Source organism: Cupressus sempervirens, chromosome 11 (genome assembly GCF_028749045.1).
Source record: "Cupressus sempervirens isolate cs-2001-9-10 chromosome 11, ASM2874904v1, whole genome shotgun sequence".
NCBI lineage: Eukaryota > Viridiplantae > Streptophyta > Pinopsida > Cupressales > Cupressaceae > Cupressus > Cupressus sempervirens.
The window spans coordinates 140,292,183-140,311,652 of NC_143128.1; positions in this window are offsets into that span (position 1 = coordinate 140,292,183).

Below are 19,470 nucleotides of genomic sequence, written 5' to 3' on the forward strand. Positions count from 1 at the left end.
AAGGTACATTTAGATTTCTTGTCACATTTTGGCATTATTGTATAAATATATATAAATGTCAAAATGGGGGATAAGATGTAAGGAGAAAGGGGGACAAGATTGAATGAAGATTGAAAAGAAAAAGATTGAAAGATTGTAGAGAAAATGTATATTGTTTAAAGGAGAGAAGATGTATTTAAATGCATTTATTAGATGTATAATATAATATTATGTATGGGGGAGTATTACCATGTATATAAATATATCTCTTACAAAACCAATTTTGAAAAATCTCAAAAATAGTGTAATCTACCAAGTTGGAGACATAAGGTGATAGATATAAAATGTTCTTGAACATTGTTGAACTTAGTTTTGACTAATAAGTGTTTTTGTCACTAATTCCAAAGGGGGAAATTGTTGACATTCCAGTCATGTTTGTTATTATTGAAATACACTTATTTAGATTATAAGTATCTACTAAGCATATTGTATAGTTAATAGTGTTAACTAAGAATTTCAGGTTCCACCGAGTTCTATAATTTCTACCGAGTCCTTTGGACAAATTTTAGTTTGTAATGAGTAGTTACTACTATGGTGATGATTAGTAGTATAAACCAAGTATCTCAATGTATGCCAAGTTTACCAGTGTAAACTAAGTTGTGTAGTGCTTACCGAGTTTGCAGTTGATGTAATGTGAGTCTAGTGTTAACTAATCTATTTAGTGATAACCAAGTGACTTAGTTTATACCAAGCTCATAGTGATAGCATTGACCAATCTATGTAGTGTGAATCCAATGATTCAATTTATATGTTGAGTTTCATAGTATTCATCGAGTCACTAGTGTAGACCAAGTTCAAGACTACTTGGAAGTCATCAATATGGATTGAGCTTCTACATCTACTGAGTTCATGATGATTTCAAGCATTGATATTGGATGTCGAGTATCAAAACCTCACTAAGTTATTCTTTAGAACCTGAGTTTCTACTCTTTGGCCAACTTTGTAATATTTTTGTAAACTTGTATTATAGTTGACTTTGTAATTTGTAAGTTGAATTGGTATATATGTAATGTATTGTGTCACATCCAAAGAATGAAAATGTATTGCCACTGTCTAATATCTTTTCCATAGGGTGTCTTTTGCATACCTCTTTAATCTTCTCCATAGTGCATCTATCACTACTCATTATATCTATGACTGATAAGTAAGGAAATATTTTGAGTACATGAAAGAATATGTGATTTATCAATGACTAAAATCTAAACACACCATTATTTGTTCTCTTAATCTTTTCAAGGTTTTCTAGGAGCTGCATTTTTAGTATTTCACTTAGATTCACTTGCTCTTTCTCTATACATATCTTGTATTCTACATATATGAATCTTCCTGAAAGTTCATCAATCTTTGAACTTGCACAAACTGAATAAGAAATAATTCTACTAAGAAATATCACATCATGTTGCTTGACAGTGTTGATTACCATAGCTTTACCATTGTATACTACCTTAGTATAATTTTCAACTTTCTTCTTTACCAACTTCTCACATATAGGTACATTGCCTTGTTTGCTAAGACTAGTTACCTCATGAATAAGATCAATAGAAATGTCAACTACTTTATCTTGCATCCATAATTTTCCATCATGTATCCTACTCAATATGATTTAAGTCCATTTTTTTGTGTCTAAATCATGATAGAAATGATACTTAAACAAGTCTAATTCCCTTAGATGTTCAAATCTGGGCTTCACTATTATGTTGTGGTTAAAACCTAGTTTCATGTCTTTGTTCATGAATTCACTACCAATCAACTCAATCTTGCAATTCAAATAATTTTCTACGTCTTCAAGATAAACTACATTGTTTAGAGTGATAAACAATGCTAAGTTAGGGTTTCCCTTAGTAGATTTTATGGAAAATATCTTAAACTTAGGTTTGTCTTTTTTCTCAACACTATGTACTATTGGCATATCAATGATCTTTATCAAACAATATCTTTTATTAAATAATTTTGTAGAAAAATGATAAATATCTCTTTCCAAAAATATTTTTTTCTTCAAAATTGCTCTAACAAGTCACATCTAAATACTCTTTTCTTCTAATGTGTTTGCAATGGAGTGAAAACATCAATTCTATACTCCATTTATCCATCAACTTGAACTTGCATTAATTGCATACTTCACAAATATGAAAAATCTATTACTTGCATCTTATAAGTAAATAACTACTCAAACTCATCTATCTGATCTTCAAATGTCACTCGAGGTTTACTATAGCCTCCTTCCATCATGACAAACATCCTCAAGACTTCACATCATGAAATTCTCTACAAACAAATACTTTTCATCTTTTTTTTTGTAGAATCAACCTTTACTACAATACCAGTAACTCTAAATTCCATCATAACTTTTTTAGATGATCTCCAAAGCACAAGTGAGCATATGTACCATACAAACATAACTAGACACACCTTTTCCCAACTTTTCTACCTCTAATTTGGCTTTAGAATGAAGTTCTCAAGTTATAATGTTGTGAACAAGCTTAATTCAATTTAATTAAATCAAACTCAACAACTGGCTTCAATCTTCCTATCTCATCATCATCTAACTTTTCTTTTGAGATATTTTTTCATTTCACAAATGCTTCATTAAGTTATTCTCAAAGTTCATTCATAATGTTTCTTTGTTCTTCATTGTCGCTACTAATTCTAGAGTTCCTTTCCTGGTTCCTTCTATCATTTTCAATGTTTCTTCCATTATTTCTTCTATCTCCAAAGTTTCTCTCCATTCTATAGTAGTTTTTTATGTGTCCAAAGTTATTTCATAACTGACATATAGATGTTGTGCTTCTAGGGTTTTGTTGATCATTAGGTGCATGGCAATTATGAGCAATGTGTCCTAAGTTGTTACACTTATAACACATGATCTATCTTCTATCTTAATAATATCTTCCTTGTCTCAATGTCCTTTCATTAGATCTTCTTCTATCTGCAGGGTTAGCATTTCTATACAGTCTACTATTTCTTCTATCACTATCATACTTAGCTTTCCTACAATCAATTACATTATGACCCATACCATGACAATTATGACAATAAATTTTTTTAACATGACTAAAAATGACTTATAAGTGCAATCTCTTTTCATATGACCTATTTCATTACATAAAAAACACTTACTTCTAAATTCATAGTTGGTTGCCTTGTGAGTTTCCACTTTCTTTGGTTCATCCAAGATTTCAACTTCCTTTTTTTTCTTAACTTCTTTAGGTTTCTTAAAAGATTGACTAGATTTAATCTTATCATTAGATTTATCTTTTTCTTTTAGATATGATCTAATCTTAGGTTTCTTTAAAAACATGTTAATTAGATAACTAAGACTAGTCTTATCATAAGTAGGTCTCTATATAGAAATTGAATCATCAATCTTTTCTCCACTAGAATAAAGATTCTTAAGTTTCTATTTGTACTATGTCAATTCACCTTTCACAATAGCATTCTACTTATGATGTTCTTCACGATCTTCTTTCAATGTTTCAAAATTAGATGTTTTCTTTGCCAAACTTTCTCTCAGATCTGCATTTTCAATCTTCAAATCTGATTCAAATTTTCTAAGATCATTTCTCAAAGTCAACTTTAGATTTGTAATATTCAACTCATGCTTCAAGATCTTATACTTTGTCTTTAGTTTTGAATAGTCGTCATCACTAGTTCTAGATTTTGTAGATTCAAGCTTGGATTTCAGATGATCAATCTTTTCTTTCAACTAACCAATGTATACTTTGGAGTCTTCATAGCTATCCTTCATCTTATCTCTTTCTTCATTAAGGAGATCAGATTGTTCAAGATTTTCTTTGAGGTTCTTCATCAACTGTTCCATATCCATAGGGATCTTACTTAAGTTTTTAACCTTTTTCGAAGTAATTGTTCTTTGGTACCAATTGTTAGAAATAGAGATTACTGAGAGGGGAGGGGTGAATCAATAATCTACAAACTTTAGTCTCCAACTGGATATTATTACTTACTTTAAAACATGCATAACAAAGCAATAATGTAATGATGAATAGTAACAATAGCAATGCACAAAGATAACTCATAACACCATATTTTGTTAACTAGGGAAACCTTGGCCAAGGGAAAACCTTGATGGGGATGATACCCACTAGATGATATACTAATATATAAGTTCCTTGTTAGAGGATGGACCCTTTTAGGAGTCAGTGAGAAAATTTAGTATAAGCAGTCCCTATTAGGATACTTTGAATCCCTGATAAAAGATTCCAACCCTGTAAGGAGTTGTGCCAACCCTATTAGGAGTTGTGGTATAATGTATGCAAGAATTCCTTTGCATAAATACCATGCGTTTACATAAAATACTGTTGGGTCAACTAAGACCACAATTCACTTTTCTAATTTAGAGTAAACATCTAGGATGTCGACCCTAATTGGACAAGTAATTGTTTTGTAAACAAAATAATTCTTTCCTTCAATTCCACTATCTTGCTTCATCAAAACATGATTATCTCTATTTTTTACAGTCTATACAAACTTTTGAGGTTATACACATCATCACCAACATGTATACTATCACCATGTAACTTTTCTAGTCATAATATGATGTCTACAACATGTTATAAACAAAACAATACACTGTTGTAAGCCAAATTCTATACTTAGACAATTTTTTGATTACCGAACACTAAGTATCTTTATTTCTAAGGTTTCTTGTGAACATGTACATCATGTGTTGCCATAAATGACAACAATTAGATATCACTATTAGCCAATTGTCAACAAGTTGGTGGTGGAGGAGTAGGTGAGGAAGGAATTAGTCTTTGCAATTATTAACCAATTTCTAATATTCTAATTGGATGTCCTCTATACCTAGAAATTTCATTCCCAATTCTTAACCTCTTCTTAACCTCCTCATTATAGGCTACCAAGAATTTTTCATACTTCACCTATAGTTCTTGTATAAATTTCTTTTTCTTTCTTGTAGAGTGCTAGGTTTATTGTTCCAACATTTAATTTAGTAGCCCACTCATTTGGGGTGTCCTCTACTCTTTTTTACAATTAAGTTTCTTGTAATATCAGAGTCATTAGGCTTAGAGGTTTGAGTCCTAGTTCATCTTTACAAAGACCAAATAACCAAACCTATATGATCTTCACTATATTTCACACCACCTAATGCTTTTTGTTTTTTTTCTTTAGTGTTCATTCCTTTCCTCACAACATAAAAAACCATTGCATCTGCAATATCCGAATTAGGGAGAAGTGGCACCCCAAATACTTTGATCATTCTCCACATTATTCAAGAATTATTTTGTTAAACTCTTGAATCATTTGATCCTTAATTTTATTTCATATAACTAAGTCTTCCTTGTTAAGCTTCTCTCTTTTCCTTCATTAGCATCTTTCTTCAAAATTTTCAATGTACACTCCATGGAAATTCGTAAAATGCTCTCAATTTGATGAAACTATCATCTAACAAAAAATTATGGCTAGCCTATTCAATTACATGATCTATATCTTTTCCTTTAAAGTTAGCTACAATCAAGTTCAAACTGGGCACATGAGGATCTTGCAAAGTTCCTTCCTCGAGCTCTGCTATGGTAATAAAAGTTCCACCCGGGCTTCTAGGTTGCTCTATTTTCTCAATTATGAGCTATTCTTCATCCACACAAAGGGGTGATTGAGATGGTGTATAAATTTCCCTTTGAACCATAGATTCATCTCCAATTTTTTGTCTTTTGTGGGTAGGCTTTGATGGTCTTTCATCAATCTGAGGTCTCTTGTGAGCTAAGGAACCACACACACACACACACACAGATATATATATATATATGATTCTAATTTTTTGTTCCCTTTATTATCACCCTTCTCTCCCATCCTAAAACATTATCACTAGATATTCTTGAAACAATAAACTATCCTAAGGCCACAACATGAGTAAAAGATAGTTGTTTAATGAATTCTCTTGCCCTATCAGGATAAGTTCTGATAAAGATGGATTTATTTTCATTCATAGTACCCATTATCTCTGTTAAATTTTCATCAGCTTATTCACTTTATCAACCATTATTTTAGCCTCTTGAAATGGGTTGTAATCTCTCTCAAAATAATTTATAAGCTCTAACACCCTAGAGTAAACCCTGCATTTTCCCTTTTTTACCTCTTGCTCTTGCAAGAAAAATTCATTTCTTATGATATCCCCTAGATAATAAAAATCATGCTTATGAGCTTTGACCTTTTCTCTTTTCCTAAATATTTCAAAGAATCCTTCATTATCATAAAATATTGCATGGGGGGTGGTCATTTTATAAGGTCTCAAAATTTTATATGAGAAGACCTAACCTCTCTTTGTAATCACAAACTGTTGTGCAGTAATGCATGTTGGAAAAATGGAACCACTTGACCTACTTGTTAGTTCTAGTTCCTCCAATCCACCTATTTTCCATAATATCTCTACTAATCTCACCTTTAGAGGAACTTGGTAAGGTATTACATGCAGAGTCCCTTGAAATCCATATACTCTAAATATAGTAGACACTAGATATGGGATAATATATGCCCAATTATGGGATACTTTCAAATTATTAGGGGAATCCATAGGTCTAATGAAATCTAAAATCAACTTAGGAATCCTTGGATTATCATTTGACAAGAGCATCCTCAACCTTGAAACAGTACCTGTCAAACCTAACAAAGTTGACCTCACTTGCATCCTATGTCATGTCTACACTCAACAACTAAAAAAGAAAAGGCTCCCCCTCATGTTATCTTGTCAATTTCATCTCCTTTTCAAAATTAGTGACCCCTTTGAAAAGGAACATATGCATCAACATTGAATAGAATCCAATTTTTTTCTCTATCTTCCCTTTTGCATTGCCAATCAATCCCACATGGATTTCTTCAACTACAAAAGAGACAAAATTGAAAATAATACTAACCCCAAAAGATGAAATCTACACCATCATATATATGAACTTAATTGGCATAAAATCCTTCTTGTCCTCACCAAAAACCCTACACAAGGATATATACATATATATAGGGAAGGAGAATTGAAAAAATGCTTCTTAAAAGGCTCCAAGGTCGAGGTTGTAACTAAGGTCAAATTACTAATAGTTGCAAGGTGTGCCCTTAATGCTTCCTACTTAATTTTTACTTTCTGAGATTGATATCCTTTCTCTAGTTCCTAAAAGTTAATAACCTCATGCTATTGTGAAGTAGGACCCATCTTGAATACATCTTAAATTTCTTCAAGTGTTATTTTTACTAAATATTCCTCATTTATCCCCCTTATAGACCTGCTTATTAGATCATATATTCTGGCTACTGAAGTGAGTAGGTCTATATCCATGAACACCCTTGGAACAACTAATTTTCCTAGGTAAAATTTCCAAAATGTTAGCATGTGGAGTGAATAATTTTCTCTTTGAAAACCATGTTTTGAAGAGTTGTAACCCAATTTTGGTTCTTGTTGTATCTCAAGTTTAGTTTCCTCTATCATACAAACCCTTGGCTACCTTCAACCTTAGATTGACAGCAACCAATTTTTCATTTGTATTGTGTCATTAGTGAACTCATTCAGTTGATCTAGAAAATCATGCAAATATTCCTATACTAGTAATCCCTTTTCCTAGAGAAACCCTTCTTTGGAGGCATTGTGAAAAATAAAAAAAAATCTCAAATTTCTTTTAGAAGAGAGAAAATCACATGCTAGGATCAAAGTTTTTAATTGGTTGTCATGGTTTCTCATTGTTGTAGATGCTCATAATTTAACTTTACATAGAAATTATTTTTTGCAAACATTGTACTCTAATTCTTCAATGATCTCTATTCAAAATGACTATCAACTTTTTGTTATAGCTTCTATATCAATTCACATAAAAGGAATTCAATTCTCATAATTTTTTTATAGAAATAAATAATGTTTTACTTTAAATTTTGAAAAGGGGTCATTGATCTACAAAAATTAGATGAATAGGGCTTATTTTGTTGCTGAATCATTTTTCACCTTTTGACTAGGTAGTCAAACTAATCACATCATGCCATTTGGAAATCCTTTTCCTTGTCAGCATCCCTTGTGTAATGGTTACAACACATAAGACACATGTTGTCATGGCATTATGTCACCAAGGTTAAAAATTGTAGATCTATCTTTGATCTGATGGCTGGGAAGATGTAAACCTAAATTACTCCAAGTGGCCCATATAGTCCACGTGTCATGCTATTACTATGTTTCCAAGATTAAATATCATGCAACTCTCATTGGTGACATAATGATAACCACCAATCTTGGGGAGATCTATGGTGGTGTTAATTTCAAGTGTCTTAACAATGGTTGGGCCCCATTGATAGATGTAACTCTATCAGTATGTCACCTTTCTTAAGAAATGCACAACTATTCAAGGAAACATAATGTTAACTTCAAATTTTGAAAATATTTGAACATTGTGATGATGCACCTAGTTGTTGCTTCTTTTGTGGTCCAACATGACAGATGTCACTTCGTTATTATGTCACTTTAGTTAAAACCACAATATATTTTCGTAATGACATAATAAACCTTGATCTTGAGGAAGATCAAAGGTCATCACAATAACTCATAATTTGAGTTAAAAAGTTAATTTGCATAGGAAAATTAGAAACCATGATCAAACCTTAGGTTGAAACAAAGTCATTAGCTAGGATAAAAATGTGATAGTCATTTTGAAATAGAAAGTTGATAGTCATAGTCATAGTAGAGATACGACTATTGAAGCTTTAGTTATAGCTTCTACATTAATGTTCAAGGTTCAAATCAAAATGTCCTATCTTAACCAAAGATGTGAATGTTAAAGCTTTCAAAATATTTTAGAAAATTATGGGATAATAAGACATCAATACTAGGGGATTTTCTAGGGAAAAACTACACATGAGAATTGCAAACCCTAACTACTTAGATGAAAAGAAATAGAGTTTCACAACATATTTTGAGGACTTCAACAAGGTGAAAAACCAAGCCAATAGGTCATACCTATAACTCATAGTGGTGTCATTCCCAATATCATTTACCAAGCCTACACCTTATTCCTCTAGCCATTGTACATGAGTTGACATATACATTTGTAGATCTAACAAGACAAAACTTCAAACCCCATGTGGGTACTCTACTTTGACTTGCAAGATGTTTAACCTGCAATTTATATCCTGATCTAAAGTTATTTTCATAAGTATTTTTGAAGCTTTTATGATCTTTTGTTGTATACACATTCTTTCTAGCATCTTGGCTTATATTTCTTGCATGATGGGGGTGTTTTATATTATTGTCTCTATAATTTACATCTATAAACAAGAAATATTCACAAAAAACACCTTTTAAAGAAATGGTTGAGACCTCTTCTTGTCTAGTTCCTCAAAACCTACATAACTATCACACATGGATAACTTCTATGATAGAACTTCTCCAATCAAATGGTCTATGGTCTTGCTTATATGAAGTACAAATAGTTTTGAAGAGGCCTTTTGAGGTCATGCAACATAGGAATAAGATGGATGAGGCCATGGGTTTGATTTCTTTGAATGTTTTAGACAACTTGCACTTTCAATTTGATTGGTTAAATTCCCCTCAAGAAATGTGGGCCAAGTTCAAGGACTTGTTTGGTATCATCAATGAGTTCAGGGCACTTCAAATTGATGCAAGTTTACATCACTTGTACCATATTATTTTCCCTCTATTAAGGACTTTGGATGAGGTTTAGACAATAGGGATCTTTTCTATATGGTTGTGGAATAGGGAAGATTGATAAAGAGTGCATTTATCTAATTTTGTCAAATATTCATAGAAACTTTTATATTTTCTCTTCTACCTTTCATTCCACTATGGATTCTTTAGGTCCTAGATTTAATATGCCCACCTTTGAGGTATTTTATGATCATTTGACTAGAGAGAAGTCCAAGCTTACATAGTTGGATACTCTCATGGGATAAAAAAACCAAACATTGGTTTCTCAAATATCTATAGGGAAATCAAAGCCCAAATCAGATTCAACATGTAGTGATAGTTACTCCAAGACTTCTCCTAAATTAGATGCTCAAAAATTCACTCCAAATGGAAAACCTTCTAAGTCTAGTGAATCTTCCTCCAATACTAAAAATTTTACATGCGATCTTTGTATTTTTTGTGGTAAGGAAGGACATCCAATTTCTAGGTGTTGGAAATGTCCTAAGGCTTTAGAGGATGCCATAAAATAACATATCATTGCTTCTCCAAATCCACCACCTCCTCCTTCATGGAAATGACATGTTATTTCTATATGAGCATTATCTTATTTAGGCACTTGGATTATTGATTTAGGTGCTTCCTTCCATATGACACACTCAACCTGATTTGATTACCTCACTTGCTCAAAGTGTTGCTATACAGATTGTAGTTGGTGACTCTGCACATCTTTCATTTTTAGGTACAGACACTATATCTTTAGATGATGGTTCCCTACATGATTTTCTCTTGAAACTATCCATTTCTATGAACCTCCTATCCATCTTTTAAATTTTTCATTTTAGTTTTGGTAAGAGAGTTAAATTCTCACCATATCATGTGGTTATTCGAGATCTCCATGATCTTGACTTGATTTTTGCTACTGGGAGTGTTGATTTACAATCTCACTTATATCAATTTGATGGATTTGAGAGCCCCGATTCTATACATATTTCTCTTGTTTCACATTAAGAAATAGTAAGAAAGCTTTGGCATTGTTGGTGTTTGAAAATGCTTGAGGGTTTTCAATTATCCTTCTTCTACTTTAGGCTCTACTAAACCTAGGTGGGTAGACCTCAAATTCAAATGATACCATACCAATGCAAAAACATATCCCTGAATCTATTAACTAGATGAAACCCTTATATCTCCTAGTAACTCATAAAATGACACAGATCTATAGTAGCTAAATGCAAATCTAAAATATTCATAAGCTGAGTGAGGGTTAAAAATTTAAGTCCTTCAACATGAAAGGTGAAAACACTTTGATTAATAATGTTGAATTCAGAAAAACCTCAGATATACAGTAGTAAGACCTAGTGATCCTGTAGTTGATCAGTGCCTTAACCATTGGGTAGTCCCATGAATTAAATGCATACATATGGATATCTAATACTTTTTTATATACTCATATATCTGATCTATCTATTTAACTTGTAAATAGGCATCAATTCTCAAATTAAATCCCATTCTTACATAATATCCCCATCAATAAACTTGCAACCCTATTGATTCCCTAAAGCATTTACACAACCTCTTGTCATTGTTTGAGTCTTAGGGTAAAATGCAGATTTGGAATTTTCTCAAAATGAGACTTCACAGAATGGCTCAGAATGTCAGTTTAACTTCATGGAACATGTAGATGCACTGAATAGAAAGTGTTAGAAACATTAAACACCTTAGGGGCCTCATAGGTACAACTAGGTACATATGCAATTATGGGCATTCATAGGGCTTGGTTTGACTCAAAATTTGAAATGGGACTAAAAATAAAGCATGCAATTTTTTGTCCCAATAGTAGCTCTATATGGGGATGCATGCCCCCTATGGGCATGACAAGATTCCAGATCTTTGGGAAAAGCAGACCACACACCTTAACAACAAAACTTTCTCGAATAGCTCTATTGAAAGCAAGAAATCTACTCTACTATATACAAGGGATGGCCCCAGGCCACCAAAAAGTTTTAGAACCTTTTACCTTTTTCATATACCTTATTTTCATTTACATGCTCCTAAGGAAAACTGAAAATCTCACTATCCTTTATCTCACCCAACATATCAATATTTACAATCAGATCATTAGGCAAAACAAAACTACTGTCATCATCTTCATAGTGCATATAAAAAGCATACATATTGTCTACACCTTGCTCACTATGAAAATATGAATTAGTGTGATCATAATAACTGACATTAGAGTGAAAATGAGACTGATCACTACTAATTGAGTCATGGATTCCTTCAACCAAAAACACAAAAGCTTGATATTCTACTTCATTGAACAAGTTACATGAATCTAATGGTAACTCACCTTGTGCCTCCGTATATGAAGAGTATGGAAAGTCTGATTTCTCCTCACTTGTAACATCAGTACACCATACATTAGGTTGAATATATTCTTCATTTTCTTCATATTCCAACAAGTGATTAGATCCCAAATCATAAGAATTATCATGAAATTGTGTTCCTAGAATGTACTAATCTGTATCAAATTCTTTCTCAAATAGCTCACTAGGATAAACCATTTCACTACTATTTCTCTTATCACATGAGCTATCTGAACTTATCTCAGCCTTATGAAAATAGGAAAACATTGAATCAGCAACAACTCTTATCTCTCTATTTTCATTCTCATCATAGAAGTCATTATGTGCATTGACATACAATACTATCACATACACCCCCCAAACCTGACATAGCACATTCTGAAACTACATCTTTCTCAACATCATACTTAGGGAAAATGACTTCACCACATGAATTTGCATAACATGTCAAAACACAAGCATCCTTAGATTGGTTAGCATACCTTTCAAAATCACGAGCCAACAAATCAAAAATCTCATCAACACTTAGCAAAATTTCATCCCTAGTTTTTTCTCCTTGACTTAGATCATTATCCAAACAGATTGACAAATTTGTAACAGAAGACTTGTTAGTACTACATTCTAAAAAATTAAAATTTTGATCATCACATTAATCTTCTTCCTTAGACAATACCTCAACAACTGGCATCGTAACACATTCACATTCATTACTAGAAGAAAGACTATCACTGCTATCACACTATTCCTCTTCTTTACAATCATCATCATAAAAAGTTGAATCCACATTATGCATATTATCAAATTGCTGATTACTATCCTCTAATTCATAAAACTAAGACTCTTCATTTTCTATATCATCTTGAATAGACTCATTACATTCACTAACATTAGACTCAAAAGCCTTTAACTCACATTCAAATTCTATGATAATATCCTGCAATTTAATAATCTCTTGGGGTCTTGCCTCATCTGGCCAATCAACTGAATGTGGTGTAAAAAAATCTAAGAGCAACATTGTCCATGAAGACTTCTCTGGTCTACAAGACTCATGAAGATTCATGACTATGGATTTGAACTTCATGTAAATTTGCAATCCATAAAGACCCTCAACATCACCAATTCTACTTCTTAATATGACAACCAAGTTATCATGATCTTCTCTTTCTAATCTAGCAATCTCCACATGAAGATTCTCTAATTCATCATATCCAAACTCAAAATCCATTTCTTAAGATTTTAAACTTTCTACCTCTTTTTTTTAGTGTTGAAACACTAGATGGAGGCAACCATTTCTACCATTCAACTTTCATGAGAAACAAAGACATGAAAACTAAAAATACCTTTATGTGTTGCTGTATAAAATGTTTGATCTACTAATTGGCATAGGTGCAAACATGGAATTCCTTCACACCACTGATCTAATCCTTTGTAGAGATGCCACCTCCTTGGAGAGGAAAATGAAATCACAATAGTGATTCATGCTTTAAAATGAATTTCTTCAGCAGATACAAGCAACCACATAAACTTTATCAAGAATTTAAAACTTCCTTTCCAAGAATTTATCAAAAACTTTAGATCTACCCATAAATACGAAAAGCCTCTGATATTTAAAACAAAACATGCAATAGCACAGAGATTTACTTCAGAGTTACCACTCACAGTTAGTGAGAAAATTTTAGAAACAATTTACCACTTATACTCTAATTCAGACTTTCAATATGAAAAACTTGCAGATCATTAACACTTTAGAAAGAGAGAATACTTCATTCTTAGATTCTTGACTTCGACTTTCATTATAGCAGCTCACAAAACTAAATTGATTGAAGATAGACTTATAATAGTCATAGAATGTAATTTTCATCCAATTTTATAACATACTACTATCCATGAATTAAACTTAACTGGGGAACATGAAACTTCAGTAAGGAAAATAACAAAAGCCTCTTGCTATATATATGCCATATTCAATCTATTTCATGCCAGAGATTTTGGTTCTTTCTATATGCAACTCCCCAGTAGAGTTTCCATCTTGTTGGTGACTCGGATGGGAAAAACCCAACTAAAAATAGGACTAAAGTTTTCAATGAACACCAAAGACTCTTGTCCTTTCAACAAAATGGATTGCAATCTTATCTCCCCAGCAGAGTCACCATATTGTTGGTGTTTGAAAATGTTGGAGGGTTTTCAATTATCCCACTAAGAAAGTGACACATCTAGGGGCAGCTAACTCCCATTTTCAACATGCCATTTTTGACAATGGGCCAACTATAAGGCTTGACCCTTCTTCTACTTTAGGCTCTACTAAACCTAGGCGTGTAGACCTTATATTCAAATGATACCATACCAGTGCAAAAACATATCCCTAAATCTATTAACCAGATGAAACCCATATATCTCCTAGTAACTCATGAAATGACACATATCTACAATAGCTAAATGCAAATCTAGAATATTCATAAGCTAAGTGAGGGTTAAACATTTAAATCCTTCAACATGAAAGGTGAAAACACTTTGATTAATAATTTTGAATTCAGAAAAACCTCAAATATGCAGCAGTAAGACCAAGTGATCTTGTAGCTGATCAGTGCCTTAACCATTAGGCAGTCCCATGAATCAAATGCATACATATGGATATCTGATACTTGTTTATATACTCAGATATCTAATCTATCTATTTAACTTGTAAATAGACATCAATTCTCAAATTAAATCCCATTCTTACATGATATTCTCATCAATAAACTTGCAACCTGGTTGATTCCCTGAAGCATTTACACAACCTCTTGTCACTATTTGACACTTAGGGTAAAATGCAGATTTAGAATTTGCTCAAAATGAGACCTCACAAAATGGCTTAGAATGTTAGTTTAACTTCATGGAACATGTAGACGCACTGAATGGAAAGTGTTAGAAACATTAAATACCTTAGGGGCCTCATAGGTACAGCCAGGTACATATACAAATATGGGCATTCATAGGGCTTGGTTTGACTAAAAACTATAAATGGGATTAAAAATGAAGCATGCAATTTTTTGTCCCAATAGGCATGAGCCTTTTGGCCATGTCAACTATAGATATCTACAATAGATGAGTATGCAAGAGCTAGTGATTGGGCTACCTCAGATCTCTTGTATTGATAGTGTTTGTCAAGGTTGTGCACTTGGAAAACATCACAAATATCCACTTATGCAAATCCATGCATGCTAAGGAATCATTGGATTTGTATGATACACAATGATCTGATGCCATTCCCCACTCCATGTTTACTAGGTGCTTTATATGTTCTTACATTCATAGATGACTTCTCTAGATGAAAATGGGTGTACTTGCTAAAGTAAAAGTTTGATGTCTTTGATTCATTTTTAATCTTTAAGACATTTGTCGACAAGAAGTCTAGTCTTTCTATTAGTTGTGTACACACTAAAAATGGTAGGGAATATATGAATCAATCTTTTAGAGATTTTTTCACTAAACATGGTTTATAGCATCAGTTTGCACTTCCCTAGACCCCTTAGTAGGGTTACAGAGAGATAATAGGAAATTATAGGAGATGGCCAATTGTATGATATAATATTGAGCTATGAGTTCTTAATTTTTGGCTAAAGCTATAAATTGTGTTAATTATATTTAGAATCAGATGCCTCATAGAGAATTGGGACATTTGACTCCTAAGGAGGCTTGGATACATGTCAAGCTTATGTTTCTACATTCAAAATTTTTGGTACTAAGGCTTGACATTTATCCTAGATTCTCAAAGGAAATCCATGGAGAGGAAGAGTCAAACACTCATCCTTGTTGGCTACTATGAGGATGTGAAGGTTTAAAGATTGTTTGATCGTGATTCCAAAGAGGTCTTGTTCTGACATGATGTCCAATTTGATGAGTTTTATCCTTACATGGAGCGTTCATGACTAACTTCTCCCTCACTACCTAGTACTTCCTCTTGTTATCTATAGGGTTATGTATCCTCTAGATATGATCTCTATGTTGATCCACCTTCTCCACCTCCACAAAATGTTCAAAGATTTCCCAATTTGGCTTTTGATACTATTGATGTAGTTGGACCTATGGTAGTAGATCCTCATATTCTTGTTGCACTCATGCTCACACATTTGGTATTGGACTATTGAGTCATGCCATTTCAAATGATCCACAAAGTTTTTCATAGGAGATAGGACACTCAGAGTGGGATAGGGCTATGGATGAGAAGTTCTCTTCTTTCATGAAGAACCACACTTGGTCTAAGATGAATTATATTCACCTTGTACTCTCTCTTGCATCTACTCAAGGATGGATAATATTTTAGATGGATGTGAAGAGTTACTTTTTGTATGGAGACCTACATGAGGATATCTATATGGATCATCCTCATGGTTTTGTGTAGGAATATTTAATAGTATGCATACTTCAAAGGCATTTATATGGTCTCATACAAGCCCATAGGGCTTGGTATGAGAAGATGGATTCCTTCTTGCTTGCTTCACACTTCAATCATTGTCATTTGGATTCTATAGTATACATTCAACATCATGGGGCTGATTTATTGATACTTTTACTATATTTTGATGATCTTATTATTACATGTATCTCATCCTCTATTATTTAGAGTATTCAACAAGTTTTAAGAGAGAAGTTTAAGATAATAGACCTTGGACTTTTGCACTATTTTTTGGGCTTACAGACTATTCAATCTTTCAATGGGATAGCCATAATCCAAAAAAAGTGTGCTCTCAATATGCTTTAGAGACTCAACATGCCTTATTTCAAGCCTTCTCCCACACCTTTTTAGTCGGCTGCTTTTTATCCACCACTTGCACTACTCCTACAATGGATTTCACTTTATATAGACACCTTGTGGATAGTATATTGTACCTAATACATAGACATAGACACAAACACAAACACACAAACACACACACACACACACACACACACACACACACACACACACACACACACACACACACACACACACACACACATCCTAATATATCCTTTCTAGTTGGACTTGTCTCTGTATCACCAATCTAGTTAGTGTAAAAGGAATACTAATACTAACAAAAGCATTCTGAATAACCAAATAAGTAAACACTTATGATAGGATTAGGTTATCATGAAAAGGAAGGCAAACCAAGAATGGTAAGCTCCTTGGGCATAACCTATGATGAAAAAGCTATGTCCCTGATGGATAGTGGATGTATGCTCATGTTGTGCTCAAGGTTCCAATAGGTGGGGGGTTTTACCAAGTGTATACATGGATGAGGATTTTAATAATGGAGGTATGGATGGATTTCAGCATCATGATGGTGTAAAATGGCTATGATTGAGTAGTTAGTGGAGCATTATAAGGTTGGATAAGAGTGGATTCTTATTTGTGAAGGGAGATGTTTTCATTTATAAGCTAAGGGGTAGAGAGATGGATGGTCAGGATGCAAGCATGGAAGAATGGTGAGCAAGGGCTAAGATGCACTCAAAGGGGAAGATAGGGATCATGCTCATTTAGATCTAATAGGGGAGTGGCACTTTTTACAAGGAGGATGAGTGTGAGAGGATGGGATAAGGGTTGGTCAGAGGGATTAATGAGGGAGGATAGGTGTGTGAGGGATGTAAGAGTCATTAAGAGGGATGTAAGAGCCATTAATTCTCTTAGATAGGGATGGAAGATGATAAGGGAGACTTTTTGACTTTGTCTTGGGTTAGCAATTCTTAACCCTTGCTTAAAGTTGTGCACATGTTTAGGAGGGGGATTAGACTTAGCTTAGGAAGGGGGTTAGGGGGCAAGTGGCTTAGCTTTGATGGGATGGGTTAGTTAGGTGGCTAAGTGAGGTTAGTATGAGTGAATGGGTTGGATTAGGTGTAAAGGTTGGGTTTAGGGATGTTTTAAGGGTTAGCATAATTTATTAAATGATTTATTTAATAAATAAGGGATGTGGGATTAAATTAAATAGGTTTAAGGATATATTTAATTTAATAAAGGAATAGGGATTTAATTGATAAATTAATTTTTTCTTATCATTTGATTTTAACAATTGGACTGTAGTTAATTAAATTAATTAATTAACTAGGGGATGATGATTAATTAACTAAATAATAAATATTTAATTAGTAATGCCACAAAAGATGACTAAATACAATTACCTAATGATGTAATAAAGGAGGTGGAGGAATTATATGGAAGAAAGGGTGGGTGGATAAATGATAGGTAGACAAAAACTTTGATGGAAAATGGATGTCCAAAGGGATGGCCAAAAGCATGTATTCTTTGGTGGAATTTGTGTTTATCAAGATTTGAAGGATGATGATGGGTGAAATGGATAGGATGTGGCTAGTATGGTGGGATGAGATGGCTATGGTGGGTGATGGAATGTGCCCCCTAAGTATATAGAGTATTTGGAGAAAGGGATTATGTATGATGCTTGTTTGCCAAGTTTTCATCATGGTACTTGTCCAAGGTGCTTGAAGTGTCAAGTTTTCACTAGTGGATGCTTTTTTTTGATGTTTTTTTTACTCCTAGATGTTGGTAGGATGGGGAGAAAAGGATTGGATTAAAGGAGTGGAATGGTGGGTGGGAGTTGGTAGATAATGGATGGGAAGACATAAGACTTATGAGTAAATGGATGAGGAAAATGGAAAGATCATCATTGGCACACACCTTGAGAGGTGAGGAAGTAGTGAGAAAGATGATGTTGAATGAGGTGAAGGAGAAAATTGAGAAAGAAAAATATAAGGACTACAAGTAACATTGGAAGATGGAGGATGGGAAATTTAGGATAAGAAACATATGGACTAAGAGTGGATTGGGGGGAATGAAGGATGCATGTATGGAGATTTGGATAGAGTATGAATGGATGAGGCTTTTTCAGTAGCATGAATTTATGCCAATTGAGATTTTTCTTTGAGATGCATTTCTTTTATGAGCATTCTCATGGGTATCCACATGATGTTTGATTTTTTCATCTTGGGCCTTTGTGGCCTCTTGATTTTTTCTTTGATTTGGATCAAATGCTTCTCTTCGGGAACATGCATTTGAGAAGGGTCGATATTTGAATTTTTTTGGATTTTTGGATTTATGATTTTTTATTTTTGCATCCAATATGCTTCTACTAGACATGGTATGAGAAAAAAGAGGATGGAGGATATGGAGGGATTGTGGATGGAGTGATAGGGTTTGAAGGATGAAAAGGGTTCAAGGATGAGTGCCTTTGATGATCTAGCTGGTAGATTTGAGGGGATGGAATTATGGATTGGAATATAGGATATGGAGGCATATAATTACCCAAAATGGAAGGAGGGAATGAATGATATGGGCCTAAAATAGATGGAAATGAGGAAGGAGTAGGTCCCAAAAATAGATGGAGGAGATAAAGGATTCATATTAGGTATATAAGGACCTAAAATGCATAGAAAGGGTGAAAGATTTAG